Genomic DNA, 22,786 nt, shown 5'->3' with positions numbered 1-22,786 from the left:
AATATAATAAAACAGAAACAGACTCACAGATATAGAAAACAAACTAGTGGTTACCAGTGGGGAGAAGAAAGGGGGGGGGCAAAGTAAGGGCAGTGGATTAACAGATACAAACTACTATGTATAAAATAAATAAGTTACAAGGATATATTGTACAGCACAGGGAATATAGTCAGTATTTTATAATAAATATAAATGGAGTATAATCTTTAAAAATTGTGAATCACTAGGTAGTACACCTAAAATTTATATGATATTGTAAATCAACTATATTTCAATAAAAAAGAATTTTTAATAATTTCAAAGAATATAAAGACTGTAAATGTTTTCAAAAGGTGCAATGACTGACTTTGCCATTTGTAAAGTTACAGAACTTCGGGGAATTACTTAATCACTGAGCCTCAGTTTACTCATCAATAAATAGGAATAATAATAACCACATCATATCAGGGTTGTATGGAGAGCAAAGAACATACAGTACCTAAAAGCTTGGTGCATAGAAGGGATTAAATAAATGGTAGCGGACTCTTACCTTTATTACTACCGATGAGATTACAGCTTTGAGTCGGAGGGAAGGGGGGGATAAATTAGGAGTTTGGGATTAACAGATACACACTACTATATATAAAATAGATAAACAGCAAGGACCTACTGTATAACACAGGGAACTGTATTCAATATCTTGTAATAACCTATAATGGAAAATAATCTGAAAAAGAATAGATATATATATATATATATGTATAACTGAATTGCCTTGCTGTACGTCTGAAATGAACAAAACATTGTAAACCAACTACACTTTAATAAAAAGTTGTTTGTTTTGAAAATAAATAAAAAATAAATAAGTTTTTTAAAGATTACAGCTTTGGGGAGGATTGTATAATTCTTCATCCAGTCCCTTCCTCAATTCAAAAGTCCCTTCACTGTGATTCCTGATCATAAAAACCAAGTCAGCGCCTGCATCATTCCAGCCAGCCCCAAAGAATCTGTTCAGAGGTTCAGAGGACTTCAGACTCAGCGCCAAGGAGAGTGCAGAGGTCCCCTGCAGGTCACTGCTCTCTGCCCCTGGCAGATGGCGAGTCCAGCAAGAGGACCAGCTGCTAGCGGGCCGGCAGGTACCACCCAATGCCGGCATCACCAGTCACCAGGCCAGGCGGCACAGCTGCCTACAGAGAGCCAGAGAACCCAGCCTGGGGACCCAGAAACAAGGTGAGGAGGAGTATGCTAAGCCCGTCAGCCTCCTCCCCGAAGCTGCGCCAGCCACAGCTGACCGCAGGCCACTCTCAACCCACAACTGCCCTGTCTTCTTCCTCTTTGACCCAAGCAACAGTGGCCAGACATGCCACAAGGAGCCATCTTCTTTTCTACTTTACTGAGTATTTCCATTACTGACTTGTAATGTATTTACAAGTAATGACATTCCTCCGCCCACCTCTCTCCCACAGTTACGGGAAGGAGGAATAAGATGAAACACTCTAAGCTTCCCAGGAGAAAGAGATAAAAGACAATATATCTCTTGGGGTCCCCCCAAATTGCAAAAAGCTTCCCCAATCATGCCACCTGTCCCCAAAGAACACACATCTACTCTGACTGGATTTTCCTGTACCTAAGCCATTCTCAGTATATTCCCAAGAATGGGGTCGCAAGAGGATAGCTCACCCCGATGGCATTACTCACTCCATCTTTTCTGCTTCCAAAGCACTGTGATGAGAGAGACGGTCACACATGATTGTGTGTGTGTGTGTGTGTGTGTGTGTGTGTTCATTCATGAGGAAATCCTTGAATACTCAGATCCGTGTCTTGCACAGAGTAGGTTCCTGATCAGTATCTGTTCAATTACACTGTAGTTCATATGCTTGGCTATCTATCCAACAGGGCTCAAATCGAACTCGAATCCAAAGAGAACTACTGGACACCATCCGTGAGTTCACTGCCCTCAAGGCTTCCCCAGCTCAGTAAATGGTACAAACCCTCACCCAGCTGCTAAGGACAGAAGCCGAAGATCCCTCCGTGACTGCTCTTTCCTTCCCACTCGCATCTAATCTATTAGCAAGACATGCTGCTTCTAACTCAAAGTCAGATCCTAAATCAGACCACGTCTTACCGTCTTGGACAGGACACCTGGAGCCTAAGCTTGCATCATCTCTCACCTGGGCTCCCGCAAATGCCCTCCCTGCTCTCCCGGCTCCATCTTGCTATCTGACGGTCCATCCTTCGAGGCGCCTGGATGATCTCACCCGTCAATCAGACACTGCCGCTTTCTTGCTTAAAGCCTAGCAAAGCTTCCCAGGCAACGAAAATGAAATCCAAACCCGCTAGCCAGCCCAGGAGCCCTACCCAACCTGACCCTGCCTGCCTCTCCAGCCACATCTCCCTCTACTCTCCTCCTTCCTCACAGCCCCCAGCCTCGCTGCCTTCCCTCCACCTTCTTGAAAGCACCAAGCGCATACTTGGAAGCTTCATCCACCAAATCTCTGCCTGGCTGCTTTCTTCCAAACATGACCAAGCCCCCACGTGTGCAGGCACCCACCCCTCTCCTGCTGACATGGCTCTCTACCCGATCACACTGTTGTCTGTGCTCGAACCAGTACATAAAGTGATGCAATCTGCTTGCGTGTTTATTGTCTAACATCCCCCAGAAGAATTTAAGCTCTTTAGACAGAGACTTCCTCTGCCTTATGGATAGCTAGATCCCCAGGGTCTGCAATGTCGTGAGGTGCATAGGTGGTCCTCAACAAACATTTGTGGGCTGACTAAGTTACGTGGCTTGATCTAGTGCTGCCTCTAGTACCCAGCTTCTTTCTCACTGAATTTAGTTTTGCACACGTATGTATATTTATAGATCTCATGGTGGGGACTACCCTCCCAGTGAGCAGTTTGCAAACAGAAGCCTTCTTTTTTTTTTTTTTTTCTTTTGTGGTACACGGGCCTCTCACTGTTGTGGCCTCTCCCGTTGCGGAGCACAGGCTCCGGATGCACAGGCTCAGCGGCCATGGCTCACGGGCCCAGCCGCTCCGCGGCATGTGGGATCTTCCCGGACCGGGGCACGAACCCGCGTCCCCTGCATCGGCAGGCGGACTCTCAACCACTGCGCCACCAGGGAAGCCCCAGGCCTTCTTTTCTTACAGAATATGTTAGGTCAGTGGTTCTCAAACTTTTTGTTCTCAGGACCCCTTTACACACTTAAAAACTGTTGAGAATTTAAAGGGGCTTTTGTTTACGTGGGTCAAATCCATCAGTATTGAATATGATAGAAATTTAAAGTGAGACGTTTTAAAAAATACTTATTAACTCATTTAAAAATAACAATCATAAACCATTACATTTTCACATACATTCCGTATTTATATAAAACTAACTGTATTCTAAATGTCACGTGGTATCCTAGATTGGCTCCTGGAACAGAAAAAGAACATTCATGGAAAACCTGGTGAAATCCAAATAAAGTCTATAGGTTAGTTAAGAGCTGTGGCCTGGGACTTCCCTGGTGGTCCAGTGGTTAGGGGTCTGAGCTTCCACTGCAGGGGGCATAGGTTCGACCCCTGGTCAGGGAACTAAGATCCTGCATGCCCCGTGGCACAGTCAAAAAAAAAATACTTGTGTACTAACACTAATAATTGTGTTAATGCTAATAATAATTTCTAAATGTTAAATATTTCGTTTTGACAAATACACTATGGTAATGCAAGATGTAAGGGAAAATTGAATGAAGGAAATGCAGAAACTGTACTGTTTGGAATTTCTCTATAGATGTAAAATTAATTTAAAATACAAGATTTGTTTCTAAAAACTGGATTTAAAATAAATTAGTGTGAAGAGGGGCATTGTTTTGCATTTCTGTAAGTCTCTTTTATGTCGGGCTCAGTAGAAGAGAGCTGGATTCTTGTGTCTGCGTCTGCATTCAATCTGTCGTGATATGCTGTTTTAGTTAAAATACACGAAGAAAATCCAGTTCACACAGATATGTCATTGGAAGAGGGAGGATTTAATAGCCTTATCACATAATTAGGGATATTTTTTTCCGTGATACTGCATCAAAATTTGATGAGGGATAACTTCTTAAAGGTTAATTGCAATGTGAAATATGAAACTGCTATCAGTGAACTTTTTGTACTTTGTTATAATAAGCTGTCGGTCTATCTTACATTTTGGATGGATCTTCCACCCATCAGTGATTTCATAACAACATGCATTGATCATGTGGAAAACAGTTCACTGAGTTATGCAGATCTTTCAAATTTTGACAAATTTCATTGTACAATATCAAAAAAAAAAAAAGAACGTTCATTAATATCAACCATCTCATCAGAAAGTCTTTAAGGTTTGGGAAGCTGTCAAGTTCATCATGATAGATACAAATTTTCCAAAATTCTAATTTTCACTTGAGCGCTTATAATTTATCACTGGCAAAAAATACTTTCCTTGAAATGGCAGGCTTATTTCACTCTTTTTAAGAAAATGTCCCCCCAAATATTTAAATCTAATAACCATATTTTCAAAGAGTAGTTTATCTACCAGCCCTTTTTTCAAGTAAAAATAGTATTCCACGAAAAAAGCACTAGGTCAGTGCACAACTCAAACCACTGCACAAGTACTTTTCCTCAAGACAAGCTTTGTCCCACGGTATAGAACAGAAGTTCTTTGTGTATCATTCCCACTTCATCACACAGGATATTAAAAAGATATGTACTCAAAGGTTATAATTAATACAATTATTAATTTCTAAAACTTCAGTTAGGACATTCTTAAGTACAACTGACCGTTTGGGGTTTTGTTTTACTGCCACAAGTGCATGGCTGCTACACTGACTTCTAGCACAGTGCAGTGCCATCGCCTTGACTTGGACTAAGGCGCCTACAGTTTTACCACTTTGCTTTTGCCTCGTTGGTCCAACACTTTCCACATGTGTTTCCACAAATTTCAACAAGTGGAAAATGCAAAGAACTCCTCAATAGGATGATGAAAATAATGTCAACCTCACAGACATCCTGCAAAGGGTCTCAGGAAACCCCAGCGGTCTTCGGACCACATTTTGTGAACCGCTGTTCTAAATGATCTACCAGTAAGATCCCCCAAAATGCAAACATTTAAAAAGCACCCACGGGGCTTCCCTGGTGGTGCAGAGCTTAAGAATTCACCTGCCAATGCAGGGGATGCGGGTTCGAGCCCTGGTCCGGTAAGATCCCACATGCTGCGGAGCAACTAAGCCCGTGCACCACAACTACTGAGCCTGTGCTCTAGAGCTCGCGAGCCACAACTACTGCCTGCACGCCTGGAGCCCGAGCTCCCACAACAAGAGAAGCCACCGTGATGAGAAGTCCACGCACTGCAACGAAGAGTAGGCCCCTCTTGCTGCAACTAGAGAAAGCCCGCGCGTGGCAACGAAGACCCAGCAGAGCCAAATAAAATAAAATAAAAAGCACCTACCAGGCTTCCCTGGTGGCGCAGTGGTTGAGAGTCCGCCTGCCGATGCAGGGGACGCGGGTTCGTGCCCCGGTCTGGGAAGATCCCACATGCCGCGGAGCGGCTGGGCCCGTGAGCCATGGCCGCTGAGCCTGCGCGTCCGGAGCCTGTAGCTCCGCAACGGCCACGACGGTGAGAGGCCCGCGTACCGCAATAAAAAAAAACAAAAAAACAAAAAAAACCAAAAAGCACATACCGCGTGTGGACCCAGCTCTAAATTCGTGTCGAGACTGAGGCTAGGACAGCACAAAAGCAGTAAGGCAAAGTCCCTTCCCTAGGAGTTCAAAATATGGTTATATAAACAATGCATCAATAAAAGAACCCCAAACAATATAAAGGAATGACAGTGATAACAGTGATAACAAAACAGAGATTTCAAAGCAGTTTCATTTTCAAATGAGAATTCAAAGTGCTAAGGCGATGCTGACTGTGGACCCGCTGGAGTCAGGAGGATTAGGTAGGGAGGGATTCCAGAAGGTCAGGCCTTTGGCAGAGTTGCTTCAGATTCTGGATTTCTCCCCAACCTCACGCCCAGCAATCCAGCTAATGTGGATTCTGAAGATCACGGCCTTGGCCCGAAGACTGCCAGTGGTGTTGGAACCATCCCAGGCAGGGAGGAAAGATGGCAGCAGGATGTGTGAAAATGGCTTCTGCAAGTTACTCAGTGCAGAGGAGAAAGACAACAGACCCTGGCCGGATACCAGTGGTGGCCAATGTCTACATTTGGGCAAGGGAAAGAAGGAAGGGAAGACTGTAGGATGCTCCAAAGCGGCTGATTGTTGGGGAGAAAAAACATAAAGTCGGTTTAATGGAAGATCAAAATCCAAGGACAGGTAGGACATTTTTGAGATGAAGTTTATACCAGATGAATACTGTACATCAACATCACCCAAAACTCCCACAGCTAATTTGAACACAGTGGCATTCACGCTTCTCCTCAGTCCCCCGCTGTTTGTGTTCATTTCAAATGACACTAGACTTCAGAAACTGGCCAGCTGCCCACGTAACTTAGGCTCTTTGTAAACGATTGTTGGCCCAGACCAAAGCCGTTCACGCCTGCACTATTCTTCTAACAAGCTGCGGTGCTTCACCCAGCGGAGCCAGGATGTTCTGAATCCCAGTGGGCCCCACTAGAGCCCATCAGAGGCTTCTCTGCTGGCTGCTTTGATGGCCCCGGTGCCAAATGACTCAAAACCCCTCAGGCTCTCAGTTGCTAGGCTCGGATGATGTGAAGCAGAGGGCCAGAGACATCTTCAGCAGAGATGAAAACTGTCTGTCCCAGCAAATCCGCAGGCGTGGGGTACCACAGCTCTCCACCACACAGGCAAAAGCACTGATGCAATCAGAGCCAATTCTCATGGAGGCTGGAGCATTTTTCCAAACGGAATTGACCCGTGTCTTTCAGGTCCACCCACCACTTACATGGAGAGGTCTATCCTTCCATCATTTGGTGCTATCATGATTCTGAGCATTACTTTTTTTTCTTTTTTTTGTGGTACGCGGGCCTTTCACTGTTGTGGCCTCTCCCGTTGCGGAACACAGGCTCTGGACGCGCAGGCTCAGAGGCCACGGCTCACGGGCCCAGCCACTCCGCGGCATGTGGGATCCTCCCGGACCGGGGCACGAACCCGTGTCCCCTGCATTGGCAGGTGGACTCTCAACCACTGCGCCACCAGGGAAGCCCCTGAGCATTACTTTTTAAGGAGAGGTTCCACCTACTTATCCCGTACAAGACCCCCAGGCTCTGAATAGGGAATGAGCCCTAATAAGTCATAGCCCACGTGGACTATGTGGTCCAGGGAGGGGATATAATGAATTCTACATCATGCTGCTACTATCTCTTCCTCTGCATTTTTCTCAACTCTCTAAATAGTGAGCCTTTAGGAAGGATAAGATGAGTGACAAAGGAATTCAGAAATACTAAGGATAATTTGGAGGAGAAAGAGGTCTTTCTGGACACCTTTCCTCTAGGTGTCCTGGCATGCTGTATGGAGGAAGCAGAAGTCAGGAGCCAGCACAAGGCAGGAAGGACTGGAAAAAAGGAGGCAAACAGAGAGGGCATTCCAGGTGAGGGAGGACATTATGGGCAAAGGCATGAAGAGAGATGCTTGTACGGTACGGAATGTGTACCACTCTGGCAGGAGTACAAGGTTAAAGCATGGAAATCAATGAAGACCGTGTAAGAAAAGTAGGTTGAGCCCATAATGTAAAGGACATTGAACATCAGACTGCGGGGAACTGGGGAAACGAGGGTGATTAAGAGGACCGCAGCCCAGCAGGGTGTGTAGAAAGGGAAGGCGGTACACAGAGCAGGAGATACCAACACTGAAGACATCATGAAGGACAGATACTGGAGCATCTTGGCTCAAAGGATGTCATATTCCCCAGGCAGACACTGGGGAATGGGCAAGAAGCACTTTCCAAGGACAGGAAACAGCAGAGGCAGAGGTGTTAAGGCTTGGAACAGTATTTTGGCATCCAGAAGGCTACAGGCACTAAGATATGGCTGGAAGGGGACCTAAGGGAGCTGTGGGGACTGGGGCTCTAGGTGTGGACAGGCACCAGGTCAGGGAGGGGCAGTCGGCGATTTCCAACGAACACTCCAAAGAGCACAAGTCACAAAGGAACCTCAGGTGCTGCGACGGTACAGGGAGGGATAGATGGGAAGGATGCGTAAAGACGTTCCCATCTCCCTTCAAAAGACCAGCTCTGCTCTAAAGAAAGAGTTTTCTGCTGCAATTAAAAGTTCAAAAACTTCTGATATTGGTGTTAGTCATTCAAGGTCTTTGGGAGTTAAGGACCGAAGTGATCAGGAAGCCACCAGAGCAACGCTGGCAGCCTGGTCCGGGAAGTGAGGGAGGCAAGTGAAGAGATCACTGTTTAGTTCAGATGACAGCTGATCAAGACTGGGCTATGACTATTAAAAAAATTTAAAAATTAAATTAAAAGATGCATCTCAGAGCGATGTCGAGAAAGGATTCACTGGGACTTGATGGGTAATTTTACATGAGAAACCACAGTAAGACTTCACTACACGTCACTGAAATAATTCCAAATAAGAGGCTGACAATACCAAATGCTGGGAGGGGACAGAGTCTTTCGAATTCTCATGCACTGATGGCGGAAGGGAAAATGGTGCACCCACTTTGGAAAACTGTGTAGAAATATTTGCTAATGTGAAAACTATTTCACTTCTAGATATTTACCCAAGAGAAATGAAAACATATATCCCCAGAAAGACCCGTATAAGAATATACATAACTTTGCTCACAAAAGAAGAAAACTGGAACTTTTCCATATGCCCATCAACAGGAAAATGGACAACCCAATTTTGATATCTCCACACCATGAAACACAACTCAACAATAAAAAGGAATGTACTAACCATGTAAGGAACAATCTCAAAAAATAGTATGTGAAGCAAAAGAAGTTAGACATAAAAGGACACAACGTATGGTTCCACTTATATGAAGTTCAAGAACAGGCAATGGGAGTTATTGCCTAGAAAAGGGCAGGAGGGAACACTCAGGGGAGATCGGTTGTATATTTTTATTTGGGTGAGAGTTACACAATGTAAACAGTTATCAAAACTCACTGAACTCTACACTTAATATCTAGGCATTTCACTGTATGCTTTGAAATATACTTCAATGATTTTTTTTTTTCACCCGAGGAACCTGGAGAAAGGGAAAGTCAAAGGTGACTTGAATTCACCTGGACAGACAGGAAGAAGTTTTGCATGAATGAAACAGGGAATCAGTGGACAGTGAGACGGTGCTCATTTCCCCTCCTTTGAAGCTTCCTCTTTATACTTGGAAATATTTGGGTTTTGTCTTCTGCCTCCTATTAGATCATAAGCTCCCTGAAATCTCCTTAATGCAAGATCTTGGGCAGAACAGACCCTCTGTCACTGGGTGCTGCCTTGGCCTTGAGATCAGGTGATGATGTTTTTTCTCTTTTCTCTGGATCCCAAGATGGACAGGCTTAATAAGCAAGTATAGGGAAGCCCTGCTGAATGATGACAGGTCAAAGTGTTACCTCTGCCAGAGAAGATGGCTTCATTTCTATGGGTCTCAAGGAAGTTCAATGCCTTCACCCAGAGGAAAGGTTAATTAGAAGATGTAGGCCCCATGAACGACCAGCTGCAGAGATCATGTGAGAGGGTTTCCCAAAGCAAAGGAAACCATCAACAAGATGAAAAGACAACCTTCAGAATGGGAGAAAATATTTGCAAACGAAGCAACTGACAAAGGATTAATCTCCAAAATATACAAGCAGCTCATGCAGCTCAATATCAAAAAAACAAACAACCCAATCCAAAACTGGGCAGAAGACCTAAATAGACATTTCTCCAAACAAGATATACAGATTGCCAACGGACACATGAAAGGATGCTCAACATCACTAATCATTAGAGAAATGCAAATCAAAACTACAATGAGGTATCACCTCACACCTGTCAGAATGGCCATCATCAAAAAATCTACAAACAATAAATGCTGGAGAGGGTGTGGAGAAAAGGGAACCCTCTTGCACTGTTGGTGGGAATGTAAATTGATACAGCCACTATGGAGAACAGTATGGAGGTCCCTTAAAATACTACAAATAGAACTACCATATAACCCAGCAATCTCACTACTGGGCATATACCCTTAAAAGACCATAATTCAAAAAGAGTCATGTACCACAATGTTCATTGCAGCACTATTTACAATAGGCAGGACATGGAAGCAACCTAACTGTCCATCAACAGATGAATGGATAAAGAAGATGTGGCACATATATACAATGGAATATTACTCAGCCATAAAAAGAAATGAAATTGAGTTATTTGTAGTGAGGTGGATGGACCTAGTGTCTGTCATACAGAGTGAAGTAAGTCAGAAAGCAAAAAACAAATACTGTATGCTAACACATATACATGGAATCTAAAAAAAAAAAAATGGTTCTGAAGAACCTAGGGGCAGGATAGGAATAAAGACGCAGACATAGAGAATGGACTTGAGGACATGGGGAGGGGGAAGGGTAAGCTGGGACGAAGTGAGAGAGTGGCATGGACATATATACACTACCAAATGTAAAACAGATAGCTAGTGGGAAGCAGCCGCATAGCACAGGGAGATCAGCTCGGTGCTTTGTGACCACCTAGAGGGGTGGGATAGGGAGGGTGGGAGGGAGACGCAAGAGGGAGGAGATATGGGAACATATGTATATGTATAGCTGATTCACTTTGTTATAAAGCAGAAACTAACACACCATTGTAAAGCAATTATACTCCAATAAAGATGTTTAAAAAAAGCAGATACCGTGTGTTCACACAAGATGCTCCAATTACAATCTTGGCGGTAGGGAATCTGTTAGCTTGCAGTGTAACCAAGCTTCTGTATATACCCGTGAACAGCGAGTTAAGTCATGTTAAGTCACAAGGGTTAAGCAGAGTAAGAGGGTAGCAAGGACCCAGCATCTCACATTCCAGTGGAGTGACGTCACACGAGATCTTCCTTCAACACCTCCCACATCTACTTTACAGCCTCACTCCTCAGATGACTTGAAAATACAGAAAAAGATGTGGAGGTTAGTCTGAAGGAAGAGGTTGTTAACTCTCTTTACTGAGAAGCAACACAATTTGTATGCAGTAAAGCAAAAAGAATAAAGACTTTGTTATCATCTTCAGTGGGCCTTGAACATAACCAAAGATGGACCGAGGCTAATCCTGGGATATGGGCCTGGGGCAAGTCACAGATTGTTTCAGCGTCAGTGTCCACATCTGAAAATACGGATAATAATATTTGCATAGGCACTGTTTGGTAATGACCCCTGCCACAGAGGCCTTTCACCTAGAGATCTTCCAATCCGAAAGAAACGGCTCCTTGGTATGATTTTAGTACCAGCCTGAGGTGAGGCAGGAGGTCCGTCAAGGGCGGGGCAGCCGGGACTCACCAGACTTTTCAGCCCATGGAGAATTTTGGCAGAGAACGCGGGCCACACACTACAGTGTCTCTCATGTGACTGGAAAGAGCTTCCAACTTTACCCCAAACCATCAAGAGATATTCATGAACTACTTGTGTGCCTGAAATCAGAGATGCAGAAGCCAGGCTCTGACCCTGCCCTCGTGGAGCTGACAGTCTAGAGATGGAGGGGCAATGGCAGCAAAATAACAAAACAATCTAACAGGGAAGTGGGCAGTGCTACGTGAGCCCTAAGGCGGCCAAGAAACCCACAGCTGGGAAACAGGAGAAGCTTCCTGGAGGAAATGGCTGGAGAAACTCCCCAAGAGGAAAAGGTCTCCCCTCCAGGAAGCCCTCCCTGACCACCCCCCCAATCTAAATCAGGCCCTTCTCACACTCTTGTCGTCCCTCTTCCTTCCCTTACTTGTCACGGTTGACATTTACATATTCACATCATAATTGGCCTCCTCAAGTACAGGAAGTCCCCCACATACAAACCTTCAAGTTGCGAGCTTTCAAAGATGTGATCGTGCATTCCAGTCCCTCAACGTCAGGCGTGAGTGAAACGGCAGCTTGCCCTCCATCTCCTATTGCTGACAATCCTTCAGCTCTGCCATCTCCCACCTGCTCTCCCTCCTCCAGTCAGTAACTCTCCTTCCTGTTCACTCGATGCCAGCCCCAGTGTGCCAGCTGTTGTACTGGACTACTGGCTTTTCAAGGTACTGTACTGTGAGTTTAAAAATGTTTTATTTTCTGTGTTTGTGTTTTTATGTATCATCTGTGTGAAAAGTATTATAAACCAATTACAGTGCAGCACTATATAGCCGATTGTGTTAGTTGGGTACCTAAGCTAACTTTGTTGGACTTACAAACTGGACTTATGAATGCACCCTCGGAACAGAACTTGTTTGTATGTAGGGGACTTACTGTAGTTTCAAACCCTCCAAGGGGAGAAACCAAGTCTTTCTTGTGTCCCAGCCCTCAGTCCAGGACCTGGCACAAGTCTAGGTGCTCTGTACGTATGTGTGGGTGAATCGGGGCAGAGATGACCGTTCCGGACAGGAAGACTAGGCCATGCGAAGGACTGAGGGTTGGAAACAGATGATGCATTTGAGGAATAGGAAGCCATTCACGTGACTCAGAGATCATCTGTGGGCCAGGACACGAGCAAGAGATGAGTCTGGAAAAGGAAGCAGTGAAGAAACCAGACGGTTATGGAAGACTCTGGACTCTATCACAAGGACAATGTGGACTTCAGAAGAACGTAAGTAGAGAAGTGAGGTTATCAGATCCGTATGACTCTCGCTATGGTGTCGGGAATGTTTGGGAAGGACGAAGCCTGGAAGTGGGAAATGGGTTAGGAGTCTGTGTATAAAACTCTGTGAAAGGCCATGGTGGGCCGCTCTAGCATTGGAGGAGAGCTTGGAGGAGATGAAGGGACAAAAGAAGTCAGCAGGAAGCAGAATCTGCATACGTGGAGGGTCTTTGAAAGAAGTGGTTGAAGGAAAGGAAGAGTCAAAAACTAGCCCTGGGGCTTCCCTGGCAGCTCAGTGGATAAGATTCCGCACTCCCCATGCAGGGGGCCTGGGTTCGATCCCCGGTCACGGAACTAGATTTCACATGCATGCCGCAACTAAGGAGCCCGGGAGCTGCAACTAAGGAGCCCGCCGGCCACAACTAAGACCTGGTGCAAACAAATAAATTTAATTAATTTAAGAAAAAATAGAACTATCCCTGGCATTGGCTCGAATGGGGTGCCACTTACTGTAGCCAGAACAACCCTGGAGGGAGGTGGGAGGTGAGGCTGGGATGGCGACGGAGGTGATGGATTCAATTACAACCAGGTGAGTTTAAATTCTTATTGAGCTTCCAAGAGGAGATACCTAGGAGGTAACTGGATACATCGGAGTAAAGCGCCCCAGACCAAGAACTAGACTGGAGATACAGATCCAGGACAAATCCATCTAGTGGCAGTCACTGAAGCAGCAGACTAGATGAAACTGCCCCCCCCAATTCATCAGAATAGTATATTTTTATGAGATACCGATGATGGAAGACATTGTGAAAATCATTAATTTATGTAAGAAACCAAAGTAAACCTTTCTATCACCAATACTCACAATCTGGTATTCATTTAAGATTACACACACACACACCTGCACTTTTATTACAGCATTTACTATACAAAGTAGTTGTCACACATTATTACTGGCTCAACAATTAGATCAAAAAGTCCAGAAAATGGGAATATATATATATATTTTAACATCTTTACTGGAGTATAATTGCTTTACAATGTTGTGTTAGTTTCTGCTGTATAACAAAGTGAACCAACTATATGCATACGTATATCCCTATATTCCCTCCCTCTTCTTTCTCACTCCCAGCCTCCTTATCCCATCCCTCTAGGTGCTGGCAAAGCAAAGTGCTGATCTCCCTGTGCTATGCAGCTGCTTCCCACTAGCTATCTATTTTACATATGGCAGTGTATATATGTCAGTGCCACTCTCTCACTTTGTCCCAGCTTACCCTTACCCCTCCTTGTGTCATCAAGTCCATTCTCTACATCTGCGTCTTTATTCCCGTCCTGCCCCTAGGTTCTTCAGAACCTTTTTTTTTTTTTTTTTTTTTTAGATTCCATATGTATGTGTTACCATATGGTATTTGGTTTTCTCTTTCTGACTGACTTCACTCTGTATGACAGACTCTAGGTCCATCCACCTCACTACAAATAACTCAATTTCTTTTTCAGTTTCTTTTTATGGCTGAGTAATATTCCATTGTATATATGTGCCACATCTTCTTTATCCATTCATCTGTTCATGGACACTTAGGTTGCTTCCATCTCCCGGCTATTGTAAATATAGCTGCAATGAACATTGCGGTTCATGACTCTTTTTGAATTATGGTTTTCTCAGGGTATATGCCCAGGAGTGGGATTGATGGGTGGTATGGTAGTTCTATTTTTAGTTTTTTAGGGTACCTCCATACTGTTCTCCATAGTGGCTGTATCAATTTACATTCCCACCAACAGTGCAAGAGGGTTCCCTTTTCTCCACACCCTCTCCAGCATTTATTGTTTGTAGATTTTTTGATGATGGCCATTCTGACTGGTGTGAGGTGATATACCTCATTGTAGTTTTGATTTGCGTTTCTCTAATGATCAGTGATGTTGAGCATCCTTTCATGTGTTTGTTGTCAATCTGTATGTCTTCTTTGGAGAAATGTCTGTTTAGGTCTTCTGCCCAGTTTTGGATTGGGTTGTTTGTTTTTTTGATATTGAGCTGCATGAGCTGCTTGTATATTTTGGAGATTAATCCTTTGTCAGTTGCTTCGTTTGCAAATATTTTCCCCCATTCTGAGTGTTGTCTTTTCGTCTTGTTTGTGGTTTCCTTTGCTATGCAAAAGCTTTGAAGTTTCATTAGGTCCCATTTCTTTATTTTTCTTTTTATTTCCATTTCTCTAGGAGGTGGGGCAAAAAGGATCTTGTGATACATGTCATAGTGTGTTCTGCCTCTGTTTTCCTCTAAGAGTTTTATAGTGTCTGGGCTTATATTTAGGTCTTTAATGCATTTTGAGTTTATTTTTGTGTATGGTGTTAGGGAGTGGTCTAATTTCATTCTTTTAAATGTAGCTGTCGAGTTTTCCCAGCACCACTTATTGAAGAGGCTGTCTTTTCTCCATTGTATACTCTTGCCTCCTTTATCAAAGATAAGGTGACCATATGTGTGTGGGTTTATGTCTGGGCTTTCTATCCTGTTCCATTGATCTATATTTCTGTTTTTGTGCCAGTACCATGCTGTCTTGATTACTGTAATTTTGTAGTATAGTCTGACGTCTGGGAGCCTGATTCCTCTGACTCCGTTTTTCTTTCTCAAGAATGCTTTGGCTATTCGGGGTCTTTTGTGTTCCCATACAAATTGTGAGATTTTTTGTTCTAGTTCTGTGAAAAATGCCATTGGTAGTTTGATAGGGATTGCATTGAATCTGTTGATTGCCATGGGTAGTAGAGTCATTTTCACAATGTTGATTTTTCCAATCCAAGAACATGGTATATGTCTCCATCTCTTTGTATCATCTTTAATTTCTTTCATCAGTGTCTTATAGTTTTCTTCACACAGGTCTTTTGTCTCCTTAGGTAGGATTATTCCTAGGTATTTTATGCTTTTTGTTGCAATGGTAAATGGGAGTATTTCATTAATTTCTTTTTCAGATTTTTCCTCATTAGTGTAGAGGAATACAAGAGATTTCTGTGCATTAATTTTGTACCCTGCTACCTTACCAAATTCATTGATTAGCTCTAGTGGTTTTCTGGTAGCATCTTTAGGCTTCTCTATATATAGTATCATGTCATCTGCAAACAGTGACAGTTTTACTTCTTCTTTTCCAATTTGCATTCCTTTTATTTCTTTTTTCTTCTCTGATTGCCATGGCTACAACTTCCAAAACTATTTTGAATAATAGTGGTGAGAGTGGGCACCCTTGCCTTGTTCCTGATCTTAGAGGAAATGGTTTCAGTTTTTCACCATTGAGAATGATGTTGGCTGTGGGTTTGTCATATATGGCCTTTATTATGTTGAGGTAGTTTCCCTCTATGCCCACCTTCTAGAGAGTTTTTCTCATGATCAGTGTTGAATTTTGTCAAAAGCTTTTTCTGCATCTATTGAGATTATCATATGGTTTTTAATCTTCAGTTTTTTAATATGGTGTATCCCATTGATTGATTTGCATATATTGAAGAATCCTTGCATTCCTGGGATAAACCCCACTTGATCATGGTGTATGGTCCTTTTAATGTGCTGTTGGATTCTGTTTGCTAATATTTTGTTGAGGATTTTTGCATCTATGTTCATCAGAGATATTGGCCTGTTGTTTTCTTTTTTGTGAATCTTTGTGTGGTTTTGGTATCAGGGTGATGGTGGCCTCGTAGAATGAGTTTGGGAGTGCTCCTTCCTCTGCTATATTTTGGAAGAGTTTGAGAAGGATGGATGTTAGCTCTTCTCTAAATGTTTGATAGAATTCACCTGTGAAGCCATCTGTTCCTGGGCTTTTGTTTGTTGGAAGATTTTTAATCACAGTTTCAACTTCATTACTTGTGACTGGTCTGTTCATATTTTCTATTTCTTCCTGGTTCAGTCTTGGAAGGTTGTGCTTTTCTAAGAATTTGTCCCTTTCTCCAGGTTTCAATTTTGTTGGCATATAGTTGCTTGTAGTAATCTCTCATGATCCTTTGTATTTCTGCAGTGTCAGTTATTACTTCTCCTTTTTCATTTCTAATTCTGTTGGTTTGAGTCTTCTCCCTTTTTTTCTTGATGAGTCTGGCTAATGGTTTATCAATTTTGTTTATCTTCTCAAAGAACCAGCTTTTAGTTTTATTGATCTTTGCTATCGCTTCCTTCATTTCTTTTTCATTTATTTCTGATCTTTATGACTTCTTTCCTTCTGCTAACTTTGGGGTTTTTTTGTTCTTCTTTCTCTAACTGCTTTAGGTGTAAGGTTAGGTTGTTTGCTTGAGATTTTTCTTGTTTCTTGAGGTAGGACTGTATTGCTATAAACTTCCCCCTTAGAACTGCTTTTGCTGCATCCCATAGGTTTTGGGTGGTCATGTTTTCATTGTCATTTGTTTCTAGGTATTTTTTTATTTCCTCTTTGATTTCTTCAGTGATCTCTTGGTTATTTAGTAGTGTATTGTTTAGCCTCCATGTGTTTGTATTTTTTACAGTTTTTTTTCCTATAATTGATATCTAGACTCATAGTGTTGTGGTCCAAAAAGATACCTGATATGATTTCAATTTTCTTAAATTACCAAGGTTTGATTTGTGACCCAAGATATGGTCCATCCTGGAGAATGTTCCATGAGCACTTGAGAAGAATGGCTATTCTGTTGTTTTTGGTTGGAATGTCCTATAAATATCAATTAAGTCCATCTTGTTTAATGTGTTATTTAAAGCTTGTGTTTCCTTATTTACTTTCATTTTGGATGATCTGTCTATTGGTGAAAGTGGGGCATTAAAGTCCCCTACTATGATTGTGTTACTGTCGATTTCCCCTTTTATGGCTGTTAGCATTTGCCTTATGTATTAAGGTGCTCCTATGTTGAGTGCATAAGTATTTACAATTGTTTTATCTTCTTCTTGGATCGATCCCTTGATCATTATGTAGTGTCCTTCTTTGTCTCTTGTAATAGTCTTTATTGTAAAGTCTATTTTATCTGATATGAGAATTGCTATTCCAGCTTTCTTTTGATTTCCATTTGCATGGAACATCTTTTTCCATCCCCTCACTTTCTGTCTGTATGTGTCTCTAGGTCTGAAGTGGGTCTCTTGTAGACAGCATATGTATGGGTCTTGTTTTTGTATCCATTCAGCCAGTCTATGTCTTTTGGTTGGAGCATTTATTCCATTTACATGTAAGGTAATTATCAATATGTATGTTCCTATTACCATTTTCTTAATTGTTTTGAGTTTGTTTTTTGTAGGTCTTTTCCTTCTCTTGTGTTTCCTGCCTAGAGAAGTTCCTTTAGCATTTGTTGTAAAGCTGGTTTGGTAGTGCTGAATTCTCTTAACTTTTGCTTATCTGTAAAGTTTTTAATTTCTCCGTCGAATCTGAATGAGATCCTTGCTGGGTAGAGTAATCTTGGTTGTAGGTTTTTCCCTTGCATCACTTTAAGTATGTCCTGCCACTCCCTTCTGGCTTGCAGAGTTTCGCTGAAAAATCAGCTGTTTACCTTATGGGGATTCCCTTGTATGTTATTTGTTGTTTTTCCCTTGCTGCTTTTAATATTTTTTCTTTGTATTTAATTTTTGATAGCTTGATTAATATGTGTCTTGGTGTGTTTTTCTTTGGGTTTATCCTGTATGGGACTCTGCGCTTCCTGGACTTGATTGACTATTTCCTTTCCCATGTTAGGGAAGTTTTCGACTATAATCTCTTCAAATATTTTCTCAGACCCTTTCTTTTTCTCTTCTTTTTCTGGGACACCTATAATTTGAATGTTGGTGCGTTTAATGTCCCAGAAGTCTCTGAGACTGTCCTCGATTCTTTTCGTTCTTTTTTCTTTGTTCTGCTCCCTGGCATTTATTTCCACCGTTTTATCCTCCAGCTCACTTATCCATTCTTCTACCTCAGTTATTCTGCTATTGATTCCTTCTGGAGTATTTTTAATTTCAGTAATTGTGTTGTTCATCACTGTTTATTTGCTGTTTAGTTCTTCTAGATCCTTGTTAAATGCTCCTTGTATTTTTACCATTCTGTTTCTGAGATTTTGGATCACCTTTACTATCATTACTCTGAATCCTTTTTCAGGTAGGTTGCCTATTTCATCTTCATTTATTTGGTCTTATAGGTTTTTACCTGGCTCTTTCATCTGTAACATATTTTTTTGTCATTTCTTTTATTTTTGATGCATGTTGCTGTATTCCTGCCTTACCGGTTGTTTGGCCTGAGACGTTCAGAGCTGGAGTTTGCAGGCAGTTGGATAGAGCCAGGTATGATGCTGAGATGAGGACCTCTGGGAGGCCTCATTCTATTAATATTCCCTGGGGTCTGAGGTTCTCTGTTAGTCCAGAGGTTTCGACTTGGAGCTCAGGCCTGACCTCCGGCCTGGGAAGCAAGATCTTGCAAGCCGGTTGCTGGGGGTTCCTCCCGTCCCCTTAGGTGTCTGTGGTCCCCCACCGGTGCCTGGTAGGTGCCCTAGTTGCAAGGAGACGCGAATTCCGCATCCTCCTAGTATGCCATCTTGACTCCGCCCCCCCGGGACTATATTTTTATCCATATTTTATTTGTATCTCTCGTGCCTGGCACAATTCCAACACACAGAAGGTTTGTGCATGGCATGGGGCTGCGTGCCTGGGCGATGACCTTCTGAATTCCTCTGCCAGGAAATGGATGCATCTGACTTTTGCTTGGATGGAATAAACCAGAGTTGTGTTGTCCTGGGCTGAGGAAGTCCGGCCCGCTTCACCCTGAATGGAAAGGCGCTTGTCTATCTGCCAGTGTCTGGAAAATCCGAAGCATATGGCCTCTGCTGAGATTCATTTTCCTTTTGGGAATTTCTCCTTCTCCCTTTACTACACTGGCTCTATGCCCACAGATCAAACACAGCGCTAAAATCGTACAGACCTGAAAGCGTCTGCATTTCAAAAGAAGTTGGAGAAAAATTGACAGAAGTAAATCTCTAATGGTGGGGTAGCGGTGAGGTGGCCCTTGGATATGCCATCTAAGTGGGAAAGGACAATTCTAATGACCAAGATGGTGGTTGAGGCATCTTAACAGGAAGGGCAAAAGAGAACAAGTGTCACACTTACCCTGTGTGGCCTGGGTACTTGTCACAGTTCCTGGCAGCCATGAACTGGTGATGACGTCATGACGCTAGGTGACACAAGTGGTGCAGCGTCTCAATTCTAAATTTTTCATCTCTCTGACTACAGTGGGTTGTGACTTGCCCAAGTGACTGGTATTCTTATGCACCGTGATGGTATAAGTCGGATTTGAGCAAATATAGAGACAGCCCCCAACATGTTAGGCGATGACTGTAAAAAGTCTACCAAATTATATTTCTCAAAAACTGAAATATATGTCACAACATATCAAACATTGAAAATGCACTGAAGCTGATTTGGGTCATCTGAAATTCCAATATTTATGAAGAGCTGACTTCCTAAAAATATAAAATCCTGAGCACTTTCACTGAAGCACGTATTGAAATTCTTCCTCTATTTAGCAAGTCGGTTCTTTAAATAAAAGAGTGACATTCACACAGCACAGAAATTTACTGAATGAATTCGGAACAGTGTCAGGCAAAAATGTGAAATTAAATCTTATGGGCAAATTCTGATGCAAGATTCCCCTAAAAATGTCGGTTTTGTGTGTGGATATCTTTCGGCAAAGGAGAGGGCTGAAAGAATCAACCTTTTGCTGAACTCACAAGTTCTCCATACCTCGTAGAAAGAGCAACAAATGCCACGTTCTCCTATTTCTGAGCTTCACACAATGTTTTGTATGACAACGTCCAAAACAAAAAGCAAGTCGTGAATGCAGAATCAAACATGCCGATACACTCCAAGACTGACATTCCTCAGAAAATGTCTCCTTCAAGTAAAATCTTCCATACGATTCCACCTGCACTGCTGTCCGGGGTGTGAGGGGAACTGAGCACGTCTGGAGCGGAGAGGATGGGGACCTAGTGCAGAGGGGCCGTCCAGGCAGGGCATGAACTTGGCCCCCAGCGCAACCCTGCCAGGGACCCCAGGCCTCTCTCCTTCCGGGTCCACAAAGGATGCGCAGTGACCACTGACACTGACCCGGCATCTTTTCCAGGCCGAACCCCAGCTGCGTGATTTAAATACAGGGCTCATATCTCCCCAGCAACAGTCCCAGAAGAGATGACATCATTCTTATTGTACTGGGACTCAGAAGGAAACTGCAACTTAGAAAGTTAGTCACCTAAAGCCACACAGCCTCACAGCCTCAGTTTATGAAGTGGAGGCTCAATCCCAGACTTTGTGACTCCATCTTACCCTGTTTCACTGCACCCGGCAGAACGTGATAAAGTCTGAGCCCGAAAAGGGGCTCTCCCTTTTCCAACCCGTTGGCTGGACAGCAATCTGACCTTCCCAACAAAATTTTTGTATTTTAGAACACCAAACCAACTAACTCATGAGTTTCTCAAAAGGAAAGAAAGCCAGGAAGCAGGTGAATGGGTATAAAAAAGCCTCAGACTCAGGGGCCACCTCAGACAGCCACGCTCAGAGACAGCTCAGTGTTTCCGAACGGCTGTCTCGCGGGTGAAAGCAGAGATCAACAATTCTAGTTCACAGCATCCCCAGAACTCTGCATTCTCAGAATATAGTGCCTCCATCCCTGACCTTCCCGGGTTCCCAGAAAGAAGGGGATCCCCCACGGTTCTGCCTCTGGAATTCGAATCCATCACCGCAGGGGCCGTGCCATCTACCGCTTCACTTCTTTTCTTTTTTCTTGTCTTCGCTGTCTGCTGCTAAGGGTCGGTGGGGACCGGAGGACCCAGAGCTGTGCGCAGTGAGGGTTCTGCCTACAGTGCTCATGTCCTGGGTCTGGAAAACCTCAAGTGCCCCATTGTAAGCAGATCTATTTCCACTAATAGCTGGTGGATGTGCATTCACAGCCTATGGCACCCCAGGCACACTTCCAACCAACGATGTGGCACACACAGGAATTCATCCGAATCCAGCAAAAATCACTTAGCTTAATAACGCTGCCCTGATTTAATTTTAGCTTTTCATAAAGCATGAGAGATGAGCGGGGGATGCTTGTTTTTTTTATGGATTACTGATGAGACGCGGCTCACATCTGGCGGTTTCATCTTTTTTTTTTTTACAACTTCCAAAAAGAAGGGGGTTGGGAAGGGAAGTGGGTGGATAATTAAAAGGAGGGCAGCACCTGCAAAATGTACAAGCAAAACACCGTGGCGGGAGGGCTGGCTCTGTCTGGTATGTAAGTAGCTGGCGAGAGCCCAAGGAGCCAGAGATACTGGTCTCTGCGGAGGGATTCACTGCTGGGGCTGTAGGCGTCCAACAGGAAGGGCACCACACGCACGCGCACATACTCTCATGTGCACGCGTCCGCATGTACACATTTACACACATACATTGAGCATGCTGATGAAGAAGCAGTATTATCCCCCTGGTCTGCATTTACGCGGCGCCCTCAGGCCACAGTCAACCCAAAGGCTACCCACAGAGTGACTCTGGTTTGCAGGCACGAGGTTAGACGAGATGTTCTGGCAAAGTCGTCCTGAACGTTTGCTTCTCTTTCTCTGGCTCTAACTGCAAAATGTATCCAGCCCTCCACCATCTCCACACTCTGCTGTCAGAAGGCACCCTCGCCTCTCATCTACATTATTACCTGGTCTCCTCGCTGGCCCCTCTATGCCTTCTCTTGCGCCCTGTTCTGTTCTCAAAGGAGCAACCAGAGCGAACCTGATAAAAAGAAGTCAGATCTCATGATTCCGTTGCTCAGGCCTCCCCAACGGCTTCTCAGTTTTCTCAGAGTAAAAGCCAAAGTCCCTGCAGTGGCTATAGAGCCCTGCGTGATCTGCCGGATCCCAGTCTCCTCCCTCTGTGCCTCTGTTCGAATCCCCAGTTGCTCTGCCCTTGCTCCACAGTTCCAGCCACGTGGCCTCTTTACTTCTTCTCAAACCCACCGGGCACACTGCACCCCAGGGCCTTTGCACTTGCTGTTTCCTCTACCTGCAAGGCTCTTCCTCAGACACCCCCGTAGCTCCCTCTTCACTTCCTTCGAGTCTCTGTCCAAATGTCACCTAACCCTCAGATGTAGGATTCCGACCCTCCGGGTCTCCCAGCGTCCCCAATCCATCTCACCTGGTTTTTATTTTTCC

General features: G+C 43.7%; 1 protein-coding gene across 1 annotated transcript in view; it reads right to left on the bottom strand.

The window, feature by feature from the left end:
• Positions 1-22,786, bottom strand: part of ZMAT4 (zinc finger matrin-type 4) — a 342,313-nt gene that overhangs the window by 288,326 nt on the left and 31,201 nt on the right. The window lies entirely within an intron of this gene.

This window comes from Delphinus delphis, chromosome 21, assembly GCF_949987515.2.
Source record: "Delphinus delphis chromosome 21, mDelDel1.2, whole genome shotgun sequence".
In the NCBI taxonomy this organism is placed as follows: Eukaryota; Metazoa; Chordata; class Mammalia; order Artiodactyla; family Delphinidae; genus Delphinus; species Delphinus delphis.
The sequence above is the reverse complement of the archived record's forward strand: the minus strand, read 5'-3'. Positions and strand labels throughout refer to the sequence as shown.